This window comes from Equus przewalskii, unplaced genomic scaffold (assembly GCF_037783145.1).
Source record: "Equus przewalskii isolate Varuska unplaced genomic scaffold, EquPr2 ChrUn-13, whole genome shotgun sequence".
NCBI classification, from domain to species: domain Eukaryota; kingdom Metazoa; phylum Chordata; class Mammalia; order Perissodactyla; family Equidae; genus Equus; species Equus przewalskii.
This window is the reverse complement of record NW_027228750.1, coordinates 57,517-84,447: the sequence shown is the minus strand read 5'-3', so window position 1 is coordinate 84,447 and position 26,931 is coordinate 57,517. Positions and strand designations below refer to the sequence as shown.

General features: G+C 41.6%; 1 long non-coding RNA gene across 1 annotated transcript in view; it reads right to left on the bottom strand.

Moving 5' to 3' along the window:
- Positions 1–26,931, bottom strand: part of LOC103543933 (uncharacterized) — a 107,871-nt gene that overhangs the window by 73,022 nt on the left and 7,918 nt on the right. The window lies entirely within an intron of this gene.

Here is a 26,931-nt window from a genome sequence, read left to right as displayed (position 1 = left end):
TTTGGTCGTGGCATGTGGGATGCCACCTTATTATGGTTTAATGAGAAGTGCCATGTACGCATCCAGGATCTGAATCAGTCAAACCCTGCACTGCCGAGTGGAGCGTGTGAACTTAACAACTCGGCCGTGGGGCCAGCATCCCCTAAAATGAATTAGAGACATTGAACCACAGATCCAGGAAGCTCAGAGAATACCAACCAGGGAAATACCAAAATGCATACACTTAGGAAAGAATCTCATATTCAAAATGCAGAAAATCAAAGACAAAAGAAAAGTTAAATGAAGCCAGAGGGAAAAAATATCTTACCCAGAGAAGAGTAAGGATAAGAGGTATATCAGACTTCTCTGAGACCATGCAAGCAAGAAGAGAAGGGAGTATAAGAAAAAAGCCCCACCCACCTCGAATTCTGTATCCAGTAAATTATCCTTCATAAGCAAGAGAAAAAGACAACATTCCTACACAAATAAGAATAGAAGGAATTTGTCACCAGTAGGCCTGCCGTGCAAGAAATGTTGAAAGAAATTCCTCAGAACAAAGGAAAATGATATAAGTCAGAAACTGGGATCTACACAAAGAAAGGAAGAGCATTTTGAAGCGATGAATTCAAATGCAATAATTTATTTGTCTTTTTCTTGATTGATCTAACTGATAACAGTTCAAAACCATAGTAGCAATAATGGATTTGGATAAGCAGCTTATGGATAAGTGAAATGAATGACAGTAATGCTCTAACGGATGGGTGGAATGAATTGGGAATACTGTGTTATTAGGCACTTGTGCTAGGCATGAAAAAGTATACTGTTCTTTGAAAGAGCACTTGGATGATTTTTAAATGTACATTGCAAACTCCAGGGCAACCACTGAAAAAGATGAAAGAAAAAATAAAAGTACAGTTGATATGCCAAGAGAGGAGAAAAAAATGGAATCACCTAAAATTCTTTTTTACAACCAGAGAAGACAGAAAAAGAGTGGAAGACAAAAAAGAGAAACCAAGAAAAAGAACAATGAATATAAAACAGTAACTAATATGGTAGACATTAATCCAAGTATATCAACAAAAACCTTCTAAGTCAGTGGTCTAAATGCACCAAGTAAAAGATAGACTGTCAGAGTGGAAGAAGAAAAAAGACTTAATTAGAAGTTGTGTATAAGAAATCCACTTTAAATAAAAAGACACAGATATAATAAGAGAAACAGGATGGAGAAAGATATACCACGCTATCACTGATCAAAACAAAGCTGCGGTAGCTCAAACAATTTCAGACAAAGTAGACTTCAGACGAATGAAAATGATCAGGGATACAGAGGGGTATTATGTAACAAAACGGGGTCCATTCTCCAAAGACATAACAGTTTTTAAGGTGCACCTAGGAGAAGAGCAAGAAAATAACTGAGGCAAAAACAGAGACCTGCAAGGAGAAGTAGATGAATCCAGTATTACAGTTGGAGATTTCAACACCCCTCTGTCAGAAACAGAGAGATCCAGCAGGCAGAAAATCAGGAATGATATAGTTGAAACACACAGCACCATCAATCAAATTGATAGAATTGACACTTCTACAATTCTTCATCAAACCAGGGAAGAAAACAGATTCTTCTCAAGCTCACATGGAACATTCTCTAGGGCAGGCACTATGCTGAGAAGAAATGAGAAAAAAGACAGAAGATACAGATTACTCATATGAAAAATGAAAGAGGGACTGGCACTACTGATCCCATGGACATCAAATGGATAATCAAGGAATGTTAGGAACCAATCTGTGCCCTGAATTTTGAAATGGATCCATTACTTGAAACACACAATCTACCAAAATTCCCGCAAGGAGAAACAGATCATCTGAATAGGCTTATATCTACTACAGAAATTGAAACAACAAAAGAATCTTCCAAAACAGAAAGCACCAGGCCCAGATAAATTCACTGGTGAATTCTATCAAATATTTAAGGAAGAAATTAGGCCAGTTCTCTACAATCTCTTCCGGAAAATAGAAACAGAGGGAATACATCCTAACACATTCTATGAAGTCAGCATTCTCCTAATACAAAAACCAGACGAAGATGTTACGAAAAGGAAAACTACAGGCCAATCAGTCTCACAAACGTAGGTGCCAAAATCATCAACAAGATTTGACAAATTGGATCCAAGAAAGTATAAAAAGAATTATACACCACAACCAAGTGAGATTGATTCCAGCTATGAAAAGGGGGTTCAACACTCAGAACTCAATTAATGTGATTCACTGTCCATCAGGAAAGAAACATCTAGTTGGACCACTGTGGCCTGTACCCAGTGCATTTCTCCTCTCTGTTCCCACCCCGCCAGTGCTGGTCCCGTGATGGCCCCAAATGGGACATGGGAACCAGAGCGACAGGTTAAAAAGAAAAAAAATCCTTGTGAGTGGAATCTCTTGGAGCAGCTCAGTGCAAACAGGGCACACGACTGCCTTACCTGGGCTGAGCTTTCGGGCAAGGCGCTCTGCCAGCCTGCATCCCTCAGCCAGTCGCTCTTGAAAGCCCTGACCCTGGAAGTTGGTAGGGTCACCGTGGGTGAGAAGGTTCCTGAGGTGCTGCTTGAGGAGCACAGAGAGCTCTATGCCTTTCTCTATGGTTTGCCGTAACTGGGCCAGCTCTTGAGCCTGATCTTGGATTAGGACATCATATTTCCTAGGGTGGCACAGAAGAGACCATTTAAACATGCAAAGAGTCGAACCATAGATTATAAGATTTTAAATGGAGATTTCTGTGAAAACATCCCCAGGGAGCTATTGTAGCAGAATTCTGGCACATGTATGGCAACCTGCTGGTGCCAGCCCTGATATCAGTTCCCCTACATTAAACCCAGCATATGTGGGGCTAAAACCAAAGCACTCTTTCCCTGCTTACTCCCTGGATCCAGAATATACCATCCACCATGGAGACAAACAGCCAAGCTCACCCACCTGGGTTCCCTATCATCTCCTCCTCCTCCCTGCAAACAGTGTCCCCAGACCGAATGCAGGCTGGTGGGAAAGTTCCGACCAGCAAGGCCAGTGAATCCCCCCACCATCTACAAGCAGCCACAATCCTCACAAAACTTTAAAAACCCCTCTCCTCCCCTCTTTCAGTGAGACGAGATGAAATGAGACAAATGTGAGGGCTCGCTCTCATCTCCTGGCTCATGTCACCCGAAATAAAAACCCTTTCCTTGCCATAAGCCTGGTGTTCCAGTTTTAATTGGGCCCCTCTTGTGTGGCGGGTAAAGAACCTATGTTTGTAGGTGGTAACAATCTGATGAGCCAACGGGAAGCTCTTGTCCATGGGTCCATGGCCCCAGGCCAACTGGGATTTCCTGGGAAGCAGTCCAGCAGCCACCTAGGTCATTTGCCCTAGGGACTGCCCCCAGCACTTTTCATCTGCCTTGGAGCCACTGACCCTAGGCCCATTTTCTTATGGCAAGGAAACAGGTTCTAGATTGGTTTGTTTGCTTCTTCTTCCTTCTGGGAAGTCGATGGACTCTGAAATAGAGTAAGTTGCCTCGGAGATGCCCGTGAACTTCCTTCCCCTCTTTTGGGGTCCCCTCCATTCATGGAAGGGCTATCTGGGGTCCTTTCCATTCACGGAGGGGCCGTCTGGGCGCGCATTTGGAGTGGGAACAGTTGTAGGACTTTCTGCCCTCCATCTGGGAACTGGTTCACTGGTGTCTGGTTTTTCTGTGTCTGGATCTCTGTGTATCGGAATGGGAAACATGCTGTCTGTCACCAAGCAGAGCTCATTGGGGTTAATTCTGAGTAGATGGTCTAATTATAGTTATAAGCCAACGTCTGAAACAGGTGATTTTCTTTTGTGACACTGCTTGACCACAATATTCTTTAAACTCTGGAGAGAAAATGGCCAAACAATGGATCCTTATGTTAGAAAACTTTTAGAGAGCTGTCTTCATAAAGCGCTGTTGTATTGGTACCTATGAAAAGACCAAATTAAAAGGAAAATACAATGACTAATCTCAGAAACGTAATCAAACTTGGGGTCTCAGCTTCTTCTTGTGGTCTCACAGATGCAAATGGAAACATCAAGTTAACAAAGAGAAGTGAAGAAGGGAAGAGTGACAGAACTCACTCCAACAGGATGGCAATCTTTAGTCATTAAAAAGAAAGAGTAGGGTGAATAGAAGAGACACAAAATAAAGTCAAAAGGAAGCTTCTACTAAAACACTGCCTAAGGTTGGATGGGCTAAAGGGACCCCCTATTGGCCCCCCAACATTAAAGAATACCAGACAAACCTGTTCTATTTACCCCAGTTTGAAAAAATTTTTAAAAGTCAGTAGGCAGAAATCACAGCGAGAAACCTATCAACACTTGTTTGGGGCAACAATTAGGCTGCTCAGGTTGGTACAAGTATAAAGATTAAAGTGTTTACCCTAATATTATATGAGGAGGTTATGTCAACTTTGCCTGGATGTTTTTTGGGAATAAATATTATGCCTAGCTGAGAATGCATTCCCTACATAATATTGTAATGCCAAAACTTGTGAATGGAATTCTAATATAAGTTGTAATTAGGGGTACAACAGTTGAAAAAATTAAGATAAAGGTTTGTAAAAGTTGGTGTATGTAAATAGACCTTCTGTAAAACTATTACATCTGTTTTGCTGGATTGTATTATAGATTCTGTTGTGGGAATAAACATTATGTGTCGCTGGGGAACGTGTCCCTTGCCTGATATTGCAAGAGCTTATAAACCCACCCTTCAGGCTCTGTGAATTGAAGATGTAGAGGAGATCTCACTTTACAATGGCCAAAATGAGGCAGTTTCAGTTTACTCAAACAGATACATGCAATCGGAACAAGCCAGCTACAACAGGAAGCCTATTTTAATCTTTTGATGCTTCTAAAGATAATAAGAAATATTTTACTGCCTCTTTAAGAGAAAAATAATCAAATAATTAAACATGCCAGGGCAGAAGCCAAGCCTGCTGCTTCTTTCTCTTCTCTCACTGAGATTTGCCACTTCAACTCCCCCAAAATGCCTGATCTGAAACTAAACAACTGAAAATAGGGAAACTTTTGAGATAATTTGGAATTATAATGGCCACTCTGGGGAACCGCTGTTTCAGATGAGTCCACCTGAGGGGTCACCCTTCAAAGAGAGGATTCAAACTCTCTTATAACGGAACACAGTCTTTAATTAACATACAGAACCATCTAAAAGACAAAGCTATTTAACGGGATGTAAAATGAACTTTGGTAAATAAAAGCCTGTTTAAGTTTGCTGGTTTGATTTAAAATAGACATGTTCTCAGAGTTATCAGCAGCGGATATAATGCAGACATTCGGCCTGGGTTTACTCATCAAATGAGCTCATGCTCTCTCTGTTACAAAATTTGTCAACAAGAGTAATAACTTAGAATAACAGCTCATTTTGTTCAATGTCTCGTGAGGTTTTCGTAGACGATGTAAATATAATTGTTGAGAACAGGTAAACCAAATAGATGTAAAAGGATAAAGTTTTATCAGAATAAATTTCCTATATTGTTTTTGTCGGGTCCTTAGTCACAGACACTAGGGTTTTTCTTACAAATATTTCATTCTCTGCATTCACCTAAAATTCTTTAACTGTCACTGTGGTTAAAGGGATAAGTAAACATCGTTTCATAGGGACCTATGATATTATATGGGTAAATGTCATTGATATAAATGTTTTAAAAATTGTGTAAAGTTACTATAATTCTGACCTGTCCTGATTGTCAGCCATAATTCTGGTTGTTGTCTCGGAATGTTATGTGTCACCAAAAATAGCCAAGTTTCTTTGTCAATTGCCATTATTAAGTCTTTTATTATTTACAGACAGTTTTTATTTTACTCTGGTGTTTTTACAAATATCTTTCATCTTTAAAGAAATTCACGGAAAGGATTCTGGGGCTTACTCTAGAATACAGGTTTCTGGGAAAGTTTCAGATAATAAAACTAAACTGGGTAAAACATTGCAGAACTCTAATGGGATAACTGATGGCCTCATGAAACTGCCATCCGAAAATCAAGAATTGGTTACCTAAAACTAAGTAAACTGATAGGGATAATTATAATTTTATGACTTTTTGTTTAAAATCTTGCTAATTTTTAAATATGGTTTGCATTTTGTTTTCTCAGTTTCAAGGACATCTTTTCGTCTTTTGTCTTATGCTAATTAAAACTTATAGCAATTTGATGAGATTATACATTTGCAAGCAAAACTAAAATGTTTGTCTTTTTCTCCCTATCTGATCCCTCCAGAATTTAAAAACTCCTGATGACTAAGTGTTCTTCTTTTCATGGCTTTATAGTTATTTGCATAATTTCAATAAGAACCTGTTCTTCTTATAACAGGACACAATTAGAAACACTGGTTATAATTGCAAGGCTTTGACTGGAACCTCATATTTGAGAAAACATAGGGGCTCAGATATGACCAGCTTTTGAGAAACAAAGATTGAGTTTACGGAATAAAGACACTTGGAAATATTGGCCTGGTCCCTTGCTTATGGGTTCCCAGAAACCTGGGAAGGTCAAGTAAAGAATGTCACTCCCACTGGCAGGTACAAGGAACCTCAATATTTTGGGGACCTGTGAAGAGAGGAATTCACCCAAATCTGTAGGTATTGGCACATGGAATCTGATGACAAGTGCTTGGTCTGGCTTTCTTAGCCTTGAGAAGCCTTTAAAATTCAATCTGAGATTCCTTATAAGAACTTCCAGCCAAACAGATTTAAAAGAGCCGATAGGATCAATTGCTATTCTTGCTGTACTTATGTAAATAATTGGGCCAAATTTATTAAAACTAAACTTATTTTACAGTCCAGTTATTCTTCATTTGGCTATGCTTGGTAAAATGGAGGGTAATTTTAGAGAGAAAAATTATGTTTCAATACAGACTAAAATACACATTCATGAATATTAGATTCTGGCTCCATTAATTATCTTTGAAATTGTTGTTTTGCATCTGTAATCTGGACTGGATCCTGAATTCATCTACTCTCCTCAAATATCTGAAATAACAAATCTCCAAAATAATGTTTTCCATCATTTCCATTTGCAATCATTGAAAACTAAACCTGCCGTTTTCCTGAAGCCTTTAAAAGTGAACCTGGAGGAGTTCATGTAAACTTAGGAGAGATTCATGCCTGCTGCTGTGTGAGCCACTCAGAAAGGTACCTGAGTGCCCGAGGACACCATCAGAGACATTTCAAGCCACAAAAAATGGTTTGACTGTGGGGCCAGCCAGATGGCACAGTGGTTAAGTTCACACGTTACACTTCAGTGGCCTGGGGTTCGCTGGTTCAGATCCTGGGTGTGCACCTTTGTACCACTTGTCAGGCCATGCTGTGGCAGGTGTCCCACATATAAAGTAGAGGAAGATGGGCAGAGATGGTAGCTCAGGGACAGTCTTCCTCAGCAAAAAGAGGAGGATTGGCGGTGGATGATAGCTCAGGGCTAATCTTACTCAAAACAAGAAAATGCTTTGATTATGACTTCCAAGAATCTTAATTGATTTCCACCTGGGCTCATGAACTAATTAATAATTTGCTCCAACCGTTAACATTCTTTCTTTTCTTTCTGTTTCTCTGGAAATGCTTCTTATTAAATACCTGGTTACTTACTTACATAATACAGGCCTAACTTTAGGAGCCCACCTGCATCGCCACCTTATTAAACGATTGGTTCAATGAGATGGGACAACCTATGCCCTGATTTAGCAGGAAGTAGATAGATCAGTCATCACCCCCAAATCCCTCAAGATTGAGAAATAAACATACAATAGGGGAGAATTGATGCCAGCCCTGATCTCAGTTCCCCTGCATTAAACCCAACATATGTGAGGTTAAAACCAAAGCACTCTTTCCCTGCTTACTTTCTGACTCCAGAATACACTATCTGCCATGGAGAAAAGTGGCCAAGGTCCCACACCTGGGTGCCTTATCATCTCCTCCTCCTCCCTGTAAACAGCATCCCAAGGCCGAATGCAGGCTGGTGGGAAAGCTCCGACCAGTAAGGCCACCGACTTCCTCTGCCATCTACAAGCAATCACATTTCTCACAAACTTTTAAAAGCGCTCACCACCCCTCTTTCAGGGACATGAGATGAAATGAGACAAATGTGAGGGCTCACTCTCGTCTCCTGGCTTATGTTACCCAAAATAGAAGCCCTCTCCTTGCCATAAGCCTGGTGTCCCAGTTTCCATTTGGCTCCTCTTGTGTGGCAGTTAAAGAACCTGTGTTTGTAGGTGGTAACACTGCCTGTGGCAAAGAGAAACAAGAAGGTAAAACAAAGGGTTCCTGTGTATCCGAGAGTGCTCCTGTAGGATCCCTTGATATTCCTTTTTCGTTTTCCTCTTTCAGCAAACCAAATGTCTCCCTAAAGCTGCTTCATAAAGATGTCCATTCACTTCCTTACTGAATGGCCATGTCCACTCCATGGAAAAATACACATAGTGCCTGAGGTTTTGAATGGACACAAATCCAGGCACAGAAATGTAGACAGGCAGAGCTGGTGCTAATTGGAAAGAACACGAGATGGTCAGTGCCAAGAAAACAGCATTTAAGAAACATTTGGGGGAGTATAAGTGACATACAATATCGTCTTAGCTTCAGGTGTACATCATAGTGATTTGGTCTTTATATACATGATGAAATGATCACCACGATAAGTCTAGCTACCATCTGTCACCATGCAAAGTTGTTCCAATATTGTGGACTACTGTCCCTATGCTCTACATTCCAACCCCATGACTTACTTATTTTATAACTGGAAGGTTGTACCTGTTAATCCCCTTCACCCATTTCACCCACCCCAACCCCTCCTCCCTCTGCTAATCACCAGTTTTTTTCCTGTGTCTATGAGTCTGTTTGTTTTGCTTGGTTTGTTTTTTAGATTCCGTATAGAGGTGGAGAAAAAGAAACCCTCCTAGACTGTTGTTGGGAATGGAAATTGGTGCAGCCACTGTGGAAAACAGTGTGGAGGTTTCTCAAAAACTTTAGAAAGACAGCTTTTTTTCAGAGAAAGTCTGACAAACTGTAGTCAGTCAGGAAGTGATTGTGATTAAAGGTAAATGGGGCAGTGATTGCACAACATCCTGAATGTCCTAAATGCCACTGAATGTTTCACTCGAATTTAGTCAACTTTAGGTTATGTGAATTTCACCTCAATACATTTTATTTTAAAAAAAAGAGTCAAGGAAACTTTGAGTAATTGGAGTCCATAATTTACCAGTTATTGTTCTCTAATCGTGTTATGCAAATTCCTACGCATGTGGCTGCCATGAAAATTTGGGCCATTCTCCTGGCCCAGAGTTGTTCCTTGCCCCCTTCAGACATTCCTACAACTTCCCACCAGACGCCCAGCACAGAGCCCCCCTCACTTGAGCTTCTCCACTAACGTTGACTTCTCTGTCGGTTTCCCCTCCTGGAACTGCAGCTTCTCCCCCAGCACCGATTCAATGATGTCTTTGCATGCTCCACACTCTGAGGAAAGACAGAGAGGCCGGCCTCAGTGGAAACTGGCCATGCTGCTGTGGTCACTGCCTGCAAGGGAGGAGGCAGGCTCCATCTTCTTCTCTCAGAGGGAGATACAACCCCAGCACCAGGCTTCCACTGAGATTTCCACATCCTATTGCTCAGCCTCCCAAATACACGGCATTTGGTCACTCCTCATTTCAGAGTTGAGCACAAAGAAGCTCCCTGGCAGAGAAGGTGACCAGACAAGATTAGCTGGTGTTTGGCAAGGTCAGAATTCACATGTCCTGAGACTGACCTCAAGTCCTGGGCCACTTTACCAAGACTTGCAGCCTCTTGAGTAAAACACTAAGCAGCAGCATGAAGTAGCGATCCCTGTGTGCTGGGGAAGGCCCCTGGGCCTACTGATGGTTGGGTCCTCTGAGCTCAGAATTTCAAGGACAAGTACCTTCACGATGAAATATAAATGTATATGAATGCAAATCTGAAAAATACAAGTCATGACCATCAATCCCTGAAGGAAATAGGCACAGGCTGTAAAAGAAGTTGTTTTCTATTCAAAGCAGTACAAGAAAGAACTAATAAATAGTGTTTCCTGTGTGTAAAGAACTGTTTTAGTAACTTTACAGAAATAATTCATGTAATTCATTGCAACCACTCAAAGAAGTAGGCACTATGACAGCGCCATACTAATGGAGGAGGAAACTGTGAGGCTCAGCAAAAACCACAGCTTGGATCTGAGTCCAGGAAGATTGGCTCAGTCTTCACCAATGCACTGTGTTACCTCGCCACAAGATCTTGGGTGACATCTTTCTTCTTCATCATCTTCAAAATTTGTTTCCTACAGTTATGTTACGCCTATAAAAAAAAGCTGTAAGAAAAACTTAGTCCTTCTCAAAACTTCATCTCTTCACTTTCTTAAACAGCAGGTTTCAATGTTTGCTTTTCTCTGCATCAGTCATTTTAAATTAACCACTCCCACGATGGTTTATTAGAAAATAACACCCATTCAGACTCAGAGTTGTCAAGATTCCTTCTAATCACTCTGTTTTGCACGAGCCCCTGTTCTCACGATCTCTTTCGTCACCACAGACTCGTCTTACTGAACGGTGATTGAGCTTCCAATTGCGAGGCTAACTGTGGGAGGGAAGGGCCTGCCCCAGACAATGGCTTGAGTTTTTATTGGGGCTGGTGGCCACCCCCACTTACCGTCATTCTCACTTTGGCCATGTCTCACAGCCCAGACCCTCAAGGTCACCCAGACCTGCTGGCAGTCCTGTATCACCAAAGGTTCACCAGCTCAAAGAGACACAGAAGAGGGGGTACGGATTCTCTCATTTCCCCAGAAACACCCTCTACCTCACTGCAAGAAGCAAAGTGGCTTCCTTGGACTCAGAAAGAAAAACCTGTGCTCAGGAAGCATTGCTTCCCGCTCAGCAGGGTTGTCCCTGTATTGATGGCATCACTCATGGATACCACAGTGTCAGTGAGGAGCACACTCATCTTCAGGCTCCTGTAAAGCAGGAACATCACCTGCTTCCCCCAGTGTGTACCATCACCCCATCTCCCCAGTGTAAGGAGCACAGAGCTTTGCCAGTGGGACCTCAGTGAAGCCTGAACTGATGGAGCTCATTAGTCCCGGACACTTAGGCCAAGAGTGATGCTGATCTGATTCCGTACAGAGAGGATGCTGGCAGAAACAGGTTAGCCTGTTACACAGAGAAACAGGCAGTTCTGTGCCTGCACCAGGAATCAGTCACTGGGATTTTAATGCTAATCCCACCTATACCTCACTGCCAATCTGGAAAAATCCCTCAACTCTTTGGGCCTCGGTTTGTCCATGCTCAAAAAACTGAGGGTAAAATACCCACTTGTACCTTTCCTGGATTGTGGTCAGAATGAAGTTTATTTTGCCTAGGGGAACAGAAGAAAAGGTCTGGAGAGTTTTTAGTTTCTTAGGGGGAACACAGTGGTCACTCATCACTCTGGTGACCTGCAGGACTTACTGTATTTCTGAAGCTGGTTGGCCAGCATGTAGGCTGTGGACTCAGAGACAAGGAACTTCTCTTTGAGGTCTCGAAAGTCCTGTTTCCTTTGTTACATCTGGGACTGAAGCTCCTGGTTGATTTCCAGGAGGGTCATTTTGACCCCTGGATCACACACAGGGCCAAGAGAAACTGCCATGGTGACGTGGGGCAGAAGAGGTAGGGCAGGGACTGGGGAGAAGAGACCCAGAGACAGAATGGGTTAAAAACAAGTGAAAGCGAATAGGTTTAATGAGGACTGAGGTGTGAGGATCCAGGAATTCTTAACTTACTGTTGGGAACAACGTGATCAACACCCCACAACACTAGCAAGTCTGTAACCCCCAAAACAAGATTCAAGAAGCCAGAGCTCAGAGCCAAAGGCACTGCCTGTAGCTCACACTCCAACATGAGTGACGGAGGGAGGAACCAGAGTGCCAGGTAACCATCTGGAGTTTCAATAGCAGAATTGGAAGGTGGGGGCTGTCATGGAATCTTACGAGCCCCTGCCTTCCAGTTGCCTAGGCCATGCTGATACACAAGGCCACCTGGTCTCTTCTGAAGGTCACCACTGATGGGGACCACCCCTCAGCAGCCACTCTGAAGAGGTGTCTACCCTTGTGCTGATAGTACCAACCTATCTCTTTCCAAGACATATCTAAGCATAACAGTTTCTCAGTGTTCGTTCTTGTATGTTTAGAAAAACATCAAGGCAGAAATAGTTTCCCAACAAGTTTTATTTTCTTGAGGGCTGTCATGAAGTCATGCAACCTTCTCCTTAAATTAAAGCAGAGCTTAAGGTTTTTCCACAAGGGAAAGAGGTCAAATTTTTAGACTATCATGATGATGTTCTTCTACCGTTTTTTCTATATCCATTAAAAAATGTAGGACAACAGCAGAGTACCATATAAAAGAATGAACTCATTTAAAAAAATGTGCTCTGTCCTGAAACTCTAAATATTCTGTTTGCTGTATCCTTGTGTCACGTTGGCTTCTTTTCCATCACTGGGGCAGCAAGTCAAGTTTAACATCCCTACCTCCCAAACTCCTCCTCCATTTCTTGGTTGCTTTTTGGATGTTGTTCATCAAAATGTTGTTCACCATGTTTGAAGAGGATGCCTTTAATGTCGCTAAACAACATACGTCATATTTCTTACTCATGGATTTCATTCTAGTCCCACAAGAGCTCTTTCTGAGCTGTCAAAATGATTAAAATAGTTTAGGTATACATCCCGGAATACATGTCGTGCTCATTTCTTTTGGAAAGATTTGTAAACATGAAGATACTTTTCTATGTTCCTTCAATTCATCTACATATTGCACAGACACAGATCCAGGGCAGTTTTTATGGAACATCGCTAGATAGATCACTTTAAGTTGTCCTCATGCCACTGACCTGTAGTTGTATTCCACTAAGAGAACACGGTCAGTTCAAGGTCAAGGGTCAGGGATGGTTGATGATCCACAGTGTACATGTGCAATGGGGTTCAGTGACAATGATGCTGAGGTTTCAAAGAGAAGGAGAGCAAGGCAGGAAAAACGATGCCCTGAACCCTCTCTTCACTTTCTCTGCATCTGGTCTCAACTGGGTCTTGTGAGCCTGAGACTTGGCAGACTCGTTGTCGCATCGGCCTCTTCAGGTTAGCTGCTGGACTTGCCTGAGTTAAGGCTGCAACTGGTGTGACCATGTGTGGCCCAGCATTCATGTCAAAGTGAAGGATGGAGGCCTGGATCAACCACTTGTGGAAGCTTATCTGCTCCCCATCCCATGCCATCCTCCAACTATGCTGTGGAATGATATTGATGAGTGAGATCTGTCAAAGGCTTTAAAGAAACCTATTTTCTAGTGTTTATGGGACCCAACCTTCGCTTGGAGAAAGAAAAAATTGTCAAATTCCTTCACTTTAAAAGTGACGAAACTGAAGGCTCGCAAAAGTTACATGACATACTTGAGGTCACAGGGAGGAGCGTTTTGCAGTGCTAATTATAGTAATCATAATAACAGTCATAGTGCATTGAGTAACATTGTGCAGGGAATTTTTCTAAGAAGCTCTGTACACATAGAATGGCACTTTATTTTCATTATAATCATTTCAGGTAATATTATTGTCCATAAGCAAAAAGTAAAAAACTTGAAGAAGAGGGGCATTGAGTAATTTACTTGGCCAAATTAAAAATAGAAAAAAATACGAAAAACAGTTCTTATTTATATGAGCAAATAAGTGATTGCTTTGCGTTTTGGAACAGTAGTAGAAACTTATTTGTCTTTGTCCTGCGTTTGTCAATTTACTGTGCTCTTTCTCTTTCTCTGTGACTGGCTTTACTTCTAGAGCACTCCCTTGTTCTAGTAACCCAGCTCCATGCACGTCCAATAGCAGAAGTGACGGCTGGGATCTTCCAGAGTCTCCCTGAAATGCTTATGGTGTCAGGACGTCAGACACAGTCTGGAGGCAAAAGCGACCCATATCTGAGAATGGGTAGCTGCTTTCCCACCTTCTTAGTTGGCATGATGACAAACGACAGGAAAGATGACCTCCCTGTAACTCAGGTCAGGAGTCTTGTCTCAGTGCCTGTGATCTATTGGGCTGAACTGTCCTGAACTTGCTAATGTTGTGGTTTCTTGTTTAGTGGCTAGAATATTTATAAGACTTTCTCATTTAATCTTCTCTGTTGAAATTTGCATTAATCCCGATATGATTACATTTTGTAAGGTAAGAGACTTGTGGAAGACTGGTCCCCTCAATGAGCAAAAGAGGGTAAATTTAACTTCTGTTCAAAGCAAGCCGGGATTTGAAATGAGAGCTTTCACTATTTCAAGGTGTAGTGTCAGGTACCTCAGGCATATGTCCCCAAGGGCTTGTGTCTCTGCCATAAACTGGATGAGCTTAAAACGGGGTCAGCCATGCCAGGTCCCTTTGCATTCTAGGGTCCTCCAACAGTTCCTCGTCTGCTTTAGAGAATGGATTGGAAATGTCCTTGTGGTTCTGCTCTGTCCCACTTTTGTCTTTTGGGTAAAAGTTACACAGCTCAGTGTTTCCCACCCCGGGGGGTGAATCATTATAAGAGTCATCTGGGAGGGTTAGTACAAATCAAGTTCACAGTCCTCACTTGTAGCGATTCTGATTCAATGGGCGGAGGTGGGGCATGGAATGTATTTGCTGAAGTTGCTCAGATGTGAAACAGGTTGAGGGCCCACTGCTGTCACTGACCTTCCTCACAGTTTGGGGATGATTATTTCAGATAAATTATTAATTCTAACCTTCACCATTGACTTGCGAGGAAAGCATGACATTTCCCTGGTTTGCAGATGAAGAAACCAAGGCACGGAAAGGGTCTGTAACTGGCCCAAGGTCTCCTGGCCATAAGGGCTGAAGCCAGGGGTCAGGTAGTCCCCCTCTCCCCTCAAATCTTCTTCCCACATTTTCCAGTTCATTCTTGTGTCATGTCTTCCCTGGGAGGTACTTTCTTCGCCTATACCTCATTGCTCCCCAAATTTTCCTGAGTTTAATTTTTTCATCCGATTTATTTTTCACAAAAGGCTAATAGCATCATATTCTGGCCTCTGGTTATTAATTTGAGACACATTGTTTCACGAAAATACAGAGCATGGGACTGTGCAAAGTCACATTGCTGCCTTATTGTTATCATCATGGCATAATTCATAAGCAGTAAAATTCAGCATTTTGTGTACAAGTCAGTGACTTTCAGTCTATTTGCAGGGTGGTGAAACTATCACCACTACCTAAATTCTGAAGGTTTTCATTACCTCCAAAATGAAACGCCATACCTATTGGCAGTTACTTCCTATTCTCCCATTCTCCCAGCCCTTGGCAACCACTTATCTACCTTCTCTCTCTATGGACTTGCCGAATCTGGACATTTCTTCTAAAACGAACTATTCAACATGTGGTCTTTCGTGTCCGGCTTCTTAGCATACTGTTTTCAAGGTTGACCCATGGTTTGGCATGTATCAGTACTTTTATTATTTTCATACCTTAATAGTATTTCATTTATGGCTATGCTACATATTGTTCATTCATCAGTTGATGGATATTTGGGTTGTTTCTACTTTGGGCTACTATGCATAATGCTGCTATGAATGTTCATGTGCAAGTTTGTTTGTGACCATATGTTTTCAGTTCTCTTGGATGTATACCTAGCAGTGGAATTGCTATGTCTACATCAGCTCTATATTTAACTTTGAGGAAGTGAAAAACTGTTTGCCAAAGCAATTGTGCCATTTTACATTCCCACGAGCAATGCACGAGGATTCCAGTTTCTCCACATCCTCCTCAACACTTGCTATTCCTGTCTTTTAATACATCATAGTAGTGGTTGTGAAGTGGTATCTCATTGTGGGTCTGATTTCCATTTTCTTAATGACTAATGATATTGAGTGTCCTTTCATGTTCTTATTGACCATTTGTACATCTTCTATGGAGAACTGTCTATTCGAATGCTTTTTCCATTCATAGATTATTTGTCTTTTTACTGTTGCATTGTAAGAGTTCGTTAAATATTCTGGGTACTACACGCTTATTGGGTACATGTTTTGCAGCTATCTTCTCTGATTCTGTGGGTTGTCCTTTCACTTCCTTGTTAGCATCCTTTGAAGCACAGAAAATTTTAATTTTGGTGAAGTCCAGTCGATCTACTTATTCGTTGACTGTTTTTGCTTTAGCTGTCATATCTCAGCAACCATTACCTAATCAAAGCTCACAAAGATCTAAACCTCTGTTTTTTTCAACACAATGCTTTGAATTAGAACTTTCCTGGGTTAGTAAAGGGGGACATTTTTGAATTTTGATTCCTATAAATTGATATTTACTTATATCCTCCTTGTTTGATATTCACAGGCCTGCCCACCACTCCAATGGAGCATCCATGTACTACAACAGATATCTGAGGGGCCAGCCTGGTGGCGTAGCGGTTAAGTTCGCATGTTCCGCTTCTCACTGGCCTGGGGTTCGCTGCTTCGGATCTCGGGTGCAGACATGGCACTCCTTGGCAAAAGCCACGCTGTGGTAGGCGTCCCACGTATAAAGTAGAGGAAGATGCACATGGATGTCAGCTCAGGGCCAGTGTTCTTCAGGAAAAAGAGGAGGATAGGCAGCAGTTAGCTCAGGGCTAATCTTCCACACACACACAAAACAGAACAGAGATCTGGGAAATGGTATTTATTGACATCCAGGCATTGATTCAGGAGAGAGTTCTGGTTATGTGCTTCAGCTTCTCCTTGACGTCTCCTGGTTTCAAAAATTGTTCAATATCTTTAGGGTGGAACCACTGATTGAGTGTTTTTCTGAGAAACCCTTGGGAGCCCAGCTTGTTCTAGAGCTAGAGTGGACGCCCTCAGTCCACTGCAGTCAGGGAAGACTGCAGGGGTTGGGCTTAGGCAAGACTTTCCTCTCTGGTCTCTGATGGAAACGAGCCCCGCTTCAGGGTTTGGGGATGGCTGTTCAAGAGGCTCTTGTGCCTCTCCAATTCTATACACTGCATCCATGACTTCTTTCCAGAAATGGTGGGAAAATGTTTTTTTAAGAACAACTAATCTGCTGTCTGCCAATAGTTTTCTGGCTACAGATTTACAGTGAGTAAAGGAGCTCTCAACGTCATGTATGTTCTTAGGGCCTATTATTGTTCGGGTGTTCATATTTAATCCTATGAACTATCCTGTAGTCAGGTTTTTTATTCTTCTTCTCCCCAAAGCCCTCCAGTGCATAGTTGTATAACATAGTTGTATATTCTAGTTGCAGGTCCTTCTGGTTATGCTTTAGTCAGGTTTTATCCTCTTCCGAGAAAATTCTGAAAGACTACACAGTTTCCCAAGATCACACATCAAGTGAGCAGAGGATTGAGCACTAGAAACCATTTCTGCTTGGCCTTCAAAGTCAGCCTTGCACCATGATGTCAAACTGAGTGACAGCACTAAAACATGGCTTGCAAACACCTTTAAATGTGCTTTATTTATATCTGTTTAATCGTTTTCTAAAGGCAGTGTCCAAACTGACTTTCTTTGTACAGTCCAATGTTTTGTTTCCCAATGCTCTGTCCATTTGACAGGACCCAAGAGTCAGTATAAACATAGATTTATCCCATGGGTTTGTTACCAACCAACTCATGGTTGTGTACATTACACATAATTCTATACATTGGGCTGATTGTCTCCTCCTTCATTGACCTGTTTCCTGTTGAGTGTTCAGGTGTTGTGATGTCGCTCACTACTTCCACTGACATTGCTGGAGGACAGGTGCAAGTGGGTATTTTACCCTCAGTTTGCTGAGCATGGACAAAGCGAGGCCCAAAGAGTTGAGGGACTTTTCCAGATTGGCAGTGAGGTGTAGGTGGGATTAGAGTTAAAATCCCAGTGATTGATTCCTGGTGCAGGCACAGAACTACGTGTTTCTCTCTGGAACAGGCTAACCTCTTTCTGTCAGCATCCTCTCTGTATGGGACCAGATCCTGCATCACTCTTGGCCTAAATGTCCGGGACTAATGAGCTCCATCAGTTCAGGCTTCTCTGAGGTCCCACTGGTGAAGCTCTGTGCTCCTTACACTGGGGAGATGGGGTGATGGTACACACTGGTGGAAGCAGGTGATGTTCCCTGCTTTACAGGAGCCTGAAGATGAGTGTGCTCCTCACTGACACTGTGGTATCCATGAGTGATGCCATCAAGAGAGAGATGACCCTGCTGAGTGGGAAGCCGTGCTTGCTGAGCACAGGCTCTTCTTTCTGAGTCCAAGGATGCCACTTTGCCTCTTGGGGTGAGGTAGAGGATGTTTCTGGGGAAATGAGAGAATCCGTACCCCCTCTTCTGTCTCTCTCTGAGCTGGTGAACCTTTGGTGATGCAGGACTTCCAGCAGGTCCGGGTGACCTTGAGGGTCTGGGCTGTGAGACATTGGGCCAAAGTGAGAATGACGGTAAGTGGGGGTGGCCACCAGCCCCAATAAAAATTCAAGCCAGTGTCTGTGGCAGGCCCTTCCCTCCCACAGTCAGCCTCGCAATTGGAAGCTCCATCACCTGTTCAGTAAGAGGGGACTGTGGTCACAAAAGGGATCGTGAGAATGGGGGCTCGTGCACAACAGTGATTAGAAGGAATCTTGGCAACTCTGAGTCTGAATGGGTGTTATCTTTCAATAAACCACCGTGGGAGTGGTTATTTTAAAATGACTGATGCAGAGAAAACTGAAAATTGAAAGCTGCTATTTAAGAAAGTTAAGAGATGAGGTTTTGAGACGGAACAAAGTTTTACTTACATCTTTTTCTTTTATTGAGTTATTGATAGGTTACAATCTTGTGAAATTTCAGTTGTACGTTAATGTTTGCCAGTCATGTTGTAGGAGCACCACTTCACCCTTTCTGCCCACCCCCCACCCCATCTTTCCCCTGGTATCCACTAAACTGTTCTTAGTCCATAATTTTAAATTCCTCATATGAGTGGAGTCATACACAGGTTATCTTTCTCTCGCTGGCTTATTTCACTTAACATAATTCTCTCAAGGTCCATCAATGTTATTGCAAATGGAATGATTTTGTTCTGTTTTGCAGCTGAGTAGTATTCCATTGTATACATGTACCACATCTTCTTTATCCATTCGTCTGTTGCTGGACACTTAGGTTGCTTCCACGTCTTGGCTATTGTAAACAGTGCTGCAATAAACATTGGGGTGCATAGGACTTTTGGGATTGCTGACTTCAAGCTCTTTGGATAAATACCCAGCAGGGGGATGGCTGGATCGTATGGTAGTTCTATTTTTAATTTTTTGAGGAATCTCCATACTGTTTTCAATAGTGGCTGCACCAGTTTGCATTCCTACCAGCAGTGTATAAGGGTTCCTTTTTCTCCGCAACCTCTCCAACATTTGTTGCTATTAGTTTTAGATATTTTTGTCATTCTAACGGGTGTAGGGTGATATCTTAGTGTAGTTTTGATTTGCATTTCCCTGATGATCAGTGATGATGAGCATCTTTTCATGTGCCTATTGGCCATCAGTATATCTTCTTTGGAGAAATGTCTGTTCATGTCTCCTGCCCATTTTTTGATTGGGTTGTTTGATGTTTTGTTGTTGAGTTGCGAGAGTTCTTTATATATTATGGATATTAAGTCTTTGTCAGATATATGACTTGCAAATATTTTTTCCCAGTTAGTGGGGTTTTTTTTGTTTGTTTCAATCCTGTTTTCATTTGACTTGAAGAAACTCTTTAATCTGATGAAGTCCCATTTGTTTATTCTTTCTATTGTTTCCCTTCTCTGAGAAGGCATGGTGTCCGAAAAGATCCTTTTAATACTGATGTCAAAGAGTGTACTGCCTACGTTTTCTTCCAGAAGCCTTATGGTTTCAGGTCTCACCTTTAGGTCTTTGATCCATTTTGAGTTTATTTTGGTGAATGGTGAAAAAGAATGGTCAATTTTCATTCTTTTCCATGTGGCTTTCCAGTTTTCCCAGCACCATTTGTTGAAAAGACTTTCTTTTCTCCATTGTATGCCCTCAGCTCCTTTGTTAAAGATAAGCTGTCCATAGATGTGTGGTTTTATTTCTGGGCTTTCAATTTTGTTCCATTGATCTGTGCACCTGTTTTTGTACCAGTACCATGCTGTTTTGATTACTGTAGCTTTGTAGTGTGTTTTGAAGTCAGGGATTGTGATGCCTCCCGTTTTGTTCTTTTTTTCTCAGGATTGCTTTAGCAATTCGGGGTCTTTTGTTGCCCCATATGAATTTTAGGATTCTTTGTTCTAATTCTGTAAAGAATGTCATTGGGATTCTGATTGAGATGGTGTTGAATCTGTAGATTGCTTTAGGTAGAACGGACATTTTAACTATGTTTATTCTTCCAATCCATGTACATGGAATGTCTTTCCATCCCCTTATGTCGTCATCCAATTCTCTCAGAAAGGCCTTGTAATTTTCATTATATAGGTCCTTCACTTCCTTGGTTAAATTTACCCTAAGGTATTTTATTCTTTTTGTTGCGATTGTGAATGGTATTGTATTCTTGAGTTCTTTTTCTGTTGGTTCATTACTGGAGTATAGAAATGCCACGGATTTATGCAAATTGATTTTATACCCTGCAACTTTGCTGTAGTTGTTGATTACTTCTAACAGTTTTCCAATGGATTCTTTGGGGTTTTCTATATATAAGATCATGTTGTCTGCCATCAGCGAGACTTTCCCTTCTTCCCTCCCTATTTGGATTCCTTTTATTCCTTTTTCTTGCCTGATTGCTCTGGCCAGGACCTCCAGTACTATGTTAAATAAGAGTGGTGATAGAGCGCATCCTTGTCTCATTCCTGTTTTCAGGGGGATGGGGTTCAGTTTTTGCCCATTGAGTATGATGTTGGCTATGGGTTTGTCGTATATGGCCTTTATTATGTTGAGGTAGTTTCCTTCTATGCCCATTTTGGTCAGAGTTTTCATCATAAATGGCTGTTGGATCTTGTCAAATGCCTTCTCTGTATCTATTGAGATGATCATGTGGTTTTTATTCCTCAGTTTGTTGATGTGGTGTATCATGTTGATTGATTTGCGGATGTTGAACCATCCCTGTGTCCCTGGTATGAATCCCACCTGATCCTGATGTATGATTCTTTTGATGAATTGCTAAATTCTGGTTGCCAAAATTTTGTTTAGAATTTTTGCATCTATGTTCATCAGTGATATTGGCCTGTAGTTCTCTTTTTTCGTGGTGTCCTTGTCAGGTTTTGGTATCAGCGTGATGTTGGCCACATAGAATGTGTTAGGAAGTGTTCCATTTTCCCTAATTTTTTGGAATAGCTTGAAAAGGATAGGTATTAAATCCTTTCTGAAAGTTTGATAGAATTCCCCAGGAAAGCCATCTGGTTCTGGGGTTTTATTCTTCGGGATGTTTTTGATTGCTGTTTCAATCTCTTTCCTTGTGATTGGTCTGTTCAAATGGTCTGCCTCTTCTTGAGTGAGCTTTGTGAGATTGTAGGAGTCCAAGAATTTATCCATTTCCTCTAGGTTATCCATTCTGTTGGCATATAGTTTTTTGTAGTATTCTCTTATAATCTGTTGTATTTCTGCAGAGTCTGTTGTTATTTCTCCTCGCTTGTTTCTGATTTTGTTTATTTGAGCTTTCTCCCTTTTTTTCTTTGTAAGTCTGGCTAGTGGTTTGTCAATTTTATTCATCTTCTCAAAAAACCGGCTCTTTGTCTCATTGATCCTTTCTACTGCCTTTTTCGTTTCAATAGTATTTATTTCTGCTCTGATTTTTATTATTTCTCCCCTTCTGCTGACTTTGGGCCTCATTTTTTCTTTTTTCTCTAGTTCAGTTAGGTGTGCTTTAAGGTTGCTTATTTGGGATTTTTCTTGTTTGTTAAGATGTGCGTCTATTGCGATGAATTTTCCTCTCAATACAGCTTTTGCTGTATCCCATATGAGTTGGTATGGCATGCTATCATTTTCATTTGTTTCCAGGTATTTTTTTATTTCTTCTTTAATTTCTTCAATGATCCGTAGCTTGTTCAGTAATGTGTTGTTTAGTCTCCACATCTTTGTGCCTTTCTCAGCTTTTTCCTTGTAATTAATTTCTAGGCTTATAGCACTATGATCTGAGAAGATGCTTGTTATTATTTCAATTTTTTTAAATTTGTAGAGGCTTGCCTTGTTTCCCAACATATGGTCTATCCTAGACAATGTTCCATGTGCACTTGAGAAGAATGTGTATTCAGCTCTTTCAGGGTGGAGTGATCTATATATGTCTATTAAGTCCAATTGTTTTAGTTTTTCATTTAGCTCCACTATTTCCTTGTTGATTTTCTGTCTGGATGATCTGTCCATTGATGTGAGTGGGGTGTTGAGGTCCCCTACTATTATTGTGTTGTTTTTAACATCTTCCTTTAGGTCTGTTAATAGTTGCTTTATGAATCTTGGTGCTCCTGTGTTGGGTGCATAGATATTTATAAGCGTTATTTCTTCTTGATGAAGTGTCCCTTTGATCATTATATATTGTCCCTCTGTGTCTCTCTTTACCTGTCTTATTTTGAAATCCACTTTGTCTGATATGCGAATTGCAACACCTGCCTTTTTTTCCTTGCTATTTGCTTGAAGTATTGTCCTCCACCCCTTCACCCTGAGTCTGTGTTTGTCCTTGGGGCTGAGGTGTGTTTCCTGGAGGCAACAAATTGTTGGATCGTGTTCTTTAATCCATTTTGCCACTGTGTGTCTTTTTATTGGAGAGTTCAATCCATTCACATTGAGAGTGATTATTGATGCATGTGGACTTAATGCTGTTAATCTGTCGCTCATTATCTTGTTTTCCTGTGTTCCTTTTCCTGTGTGCTTTAGCCTACCCATTTAATACTGCAATTTCTTATGCTGGGTTTCTTAGATTTTTCCTTATTTATGATTTGTGACTCTGTTCTGTACTTTATTTTAGTGTCTACCTTGAAGTTTGTATTTAGAATCTCGTGTATAATATAGTCTGTTCTCTGGTGGTCTCTTACCTACTTGACCAATACTGATTTAGACCCTTTGCTCTTCCCCTCCTAAATAATTATTTTCATTTTTTATTCCAACTCGTCTTATTCATTTGTAGTTAGAGTGCTAAGATCGTCCTTGTTTTGGTAGTTTCCTTACCTTTACCCTAATGTTATAATTGAATATTTGCTATCCTGTTCTGGTTCTATCCATCGGTCTCCCTAGTCTGTGGATTGTGTCCCCTTTCTCCCTTTTTTCTTTTTTCAAGTATGAGAGCCTTCTTGAGGATTTCTTGTAATGGAGGGCTTTTAGTTACAAATTCCCTTAACTTTTGATTGTCTGGAAAAGATTTAATTTCTCCCTCATATCTGAAGGAAATTCTTGCTGGATAGAGTACTCTTGGCTGAAGATTTTTATCCTTTAAAGCTTTGAATATATCACTCCATTCTCTCCTGGCTTGTAGGGTTTCTGTAGAGAAATCCGCTGACAGTCTGATAGGGGCTCCTTTATAGGTTATTCTCTTTTTTTCCCTCACTTCCCTGAGTATTCTCTCCTTATCATTCCTATTTGCCAACTTTACTACTATGTGCCTTGCAGTAGGTCTTTTTACATTGACAAATCTAGGAGATCTAAAACCCTCCTCTACACACATTTCTCCGTTGATCCCTAGATTTGGGAAGTTCTCTTCAATAATTTTGTTAAGCACACTTTCTGCTCCATTTTCCTTTTCCATATTCTCGGGAATTCCTATGATCCTTATGTTCTTATGCCTCATTGAATCCATTATCTCTCAGAGATTTTCCTCATTGTTTTTAATTCTTAGCTCTCTTTCTTCCTCTGTCTGGCACCATTCAGGCTGTCTATCTTCGATTATGCTAATTTTCTCCTCTATGTTGTCTACATGGGCATTCAGGGAATCCGTATTCTGTTTTATCTGGTCCATTGTGTTTTTCATCTCAAGTAATTCTGTTTGATTCTTCTTTATGATTTCAATCTCTTTTGTGAAGTAACTCCAGAACTCAGCTTGTTTCTCTATCTTTCTCTCTACCTCATTGAGTTTTTTGATTATAGCTGCTCTGAATTCATTATCACTTAGTTTACCTAATTCCAAGTCCTCAGGACTTAATTCTGTGTTTTTATTGTTTTCCTTCTGGTCTGGGGCTTTTATAAATTGCTGGATGGTAGAGGAGTGGTTTTTCCTCATGGTGTTAGAATTCAGTTGCAGTTACAGCCTGTCGCCACTAGATGGGGGTCGAGAGCCACGTGTTATGAGCTCTCCGCCTTGCGGCAAGATGGCTGCACCCACTGGCTTTGCTGGAGGGGAGGAGCTGTTACTCACATTTGCCGGTCTGGGTTCAGATCAGTTCTGTTCTCTGGTCTCCCAAGGCCCTTGATTTATGGGGTCCCCGAGGACGGAAGCTTTCCCCCCACCAGCGGGTCTCCACTGAATCAGTGGCAGGAGTCCTGGATGATCCCCCGGTCACGTGGCCCCTCCCCCACTCCTTCCCGACCCGCGCCGCAGCGATCGCAGACTCTAGGGGAGGGAGCAGTATTCTCTCCTACCGTTCCAGTGCCTCTGAAGGTGTAAGCAAGGTTTATGATCTCTGCCTTCTTGGTATTGTAGGTTTCTAACGAGCTGGCATTATGTTTATTCTCTGAAATTCAGTTCTTCCAATCTTTTGTTGTATTTTGGAGGGGAGAGAATCCCGGGTCAGCTCACCCCGCCATTTTGCTCCTTTTTTTTATAACCATACATCTTTTTTTTATAACCATAACATAACTGTAGGAAACAAATTTTGAAGATGATGAAGAAGAAAGAAGTCACCCAAGATCTTGTGGTGAGGTAACACAGTGCATTGATGAAGACTGAGCTACTCATCCTGGGCTCAGATCCAAGCTGTGGCTCTTTCTGTGCCTCAGTTTCCTCCTCCATTAATATGGCACTGTCATAGTGCCTACTTGTTCGAATGATTGCAGTGAATTACATGGTTTATTTCTGTAAAGTTAGTAAAACAGTTCTTTACACACAGGAAACACTATTTATTAGTTCTTTCTTGTACTACTTTCAATTGACAACAACTTTTTCTAGAGTCTCTGCCTCTTTCCTTCAGGGATTGATAGTTATGCCTTATATTTTACAGAATTGTATTCACATAAATTTACATTTCATCTTGAAAGTACTTGTCCTTGAAATTCTGAGCTCAGGGGAACCAACAGTTAATAGGCCTAGGGGCCTTCCTGAGCACACAGGGATCGCTACTTCATGCCTCTGCTTAGTGTTTTACTCAAGAGGCTGCAAGTCTTGGTAAAGTGGCCCAGGACTTGGGGTCAGTCTCAGGGCATGTGAATTCTGACCTTGCCAAACACCAGCTAATCTTGTCTGGTCACTTTCTCTGCCTTGGAGCTTCTCTTTGCTCAGCTGTCAAATGAGGAGTGACCAAATGCCGTGTATTTGGGAGGTTGAGCAATAGCATGTGGAAATCTCAGTGGACAGCCTGGTGCTGGGGTTATATCTCCCTCAGAGAAGATGGAGCCTGCCTCCTCCCTTGCAGGCAGTGACCACAGCAACATGGCCAGTTTCCACTAAGGCCAGCCTCTCTGTCTTTCCTCAAAGTGTGGAGCGTGCAAAGACATCATTGAATCGGTGCTGGGGGAGAAGCTGCAGTTCCAGGATGGGGAGCTGACAGAGAAGCCAACGTTAGCAGAGAAGCTCAAGTAAGGGGGGCTCTGTGCTGGGCGTCTGGTGGGAAGTTGTAGGAATCTCTGAAGGGGGCAAGGAGCAATGCTGGGCCAGGGGAAGGGCATAAATTTTGATGGTAACCACATGCATACGAATTTGTATAACACAATTAGAGAACAATAATTGCTAAATTATGGACTCCAATTACTTAAAGGATCCTTCACTCTGTTTTTAAAATAAAATTTACTGAGGTAAAATTCATGTAACGTAAAGCTGGCCAAATTCAAGCGAACCATTCAGTGGCATTTAGGACATTCACGATGTTGTGCAATCACTACTTCATTTACCTTTAATCACAATCACCTCCTGACTGACTACAGCTTGTCAGACTTTCTCTGAAAAAAAAAAAATCTGTCTTTCTAAGGGTTTTGAGAGACCTGCATAGTATTTTCCAGAGTGGCTGCACCAATTTCCATTCCCGACAACAGTCTAGGAGAGTTTCTTTCCTCCACCTGTATATGGATTCTAAAGAACAAACCAAACAATCAAAACAAAGCAAACAGACTCATAGACACAGGAAATAAACTAGTGATTACCAGAGGGAGGAGGGGTTGGTGGCGGGTGAAATGGGTGAAGGGGATTAAGAGGTACAACCTTTCAGATATAAAACAAGTAATTCATGGGGATGGAATGTAGAGCATAGGGACAGTAGTCCACAATATTGTAACAACTTTGTATGGTGACAGATGGTAGCAAGACTTGTGGTGATCATTTCATCATGTATATAAGGATCAAATCACTATGATGCATGCCCAAAATTAATAGGATATTGTAGGTCAATTATAGTCTAAAAACTTTTCTTAGTTGCTCTTTTCTTGACACTGACCTTCTCGTGATCTTTCCAATTAGCACCAGCTCTACCTGTCACATTTCTGTGCCTGGATTTGTGCCCATTCAAAACCTCAGGCACTATGTGTATGGAGTGGACATGGCCATTCAGTAAGGAAGTGAAGGGAAATCTTTATGAAGCAGGTTTAGGGAGACATTTGGTTTTGCTGAAAGAAGAAAAAGAAAAATGGGATGTCGAGGGATCCTACAGGAGCACTCTCGGATACACAGGAACCCTTTGTTTTACCTTCTTGTTTCTCTTTGCCACAGGCAGTGTTATCACCTACAAACATAGTTCTTTACCTGCCACACAAGATGGGCCAAATAGAAACTGGAATGTCATGCTTATGGCAAGGAAAAGGCTTTTATTTGGGGTAATATCAGCCGGGAAAAGAGAGTGAGCCCTCACATTTGTCTCATTTCATCTCATCTCC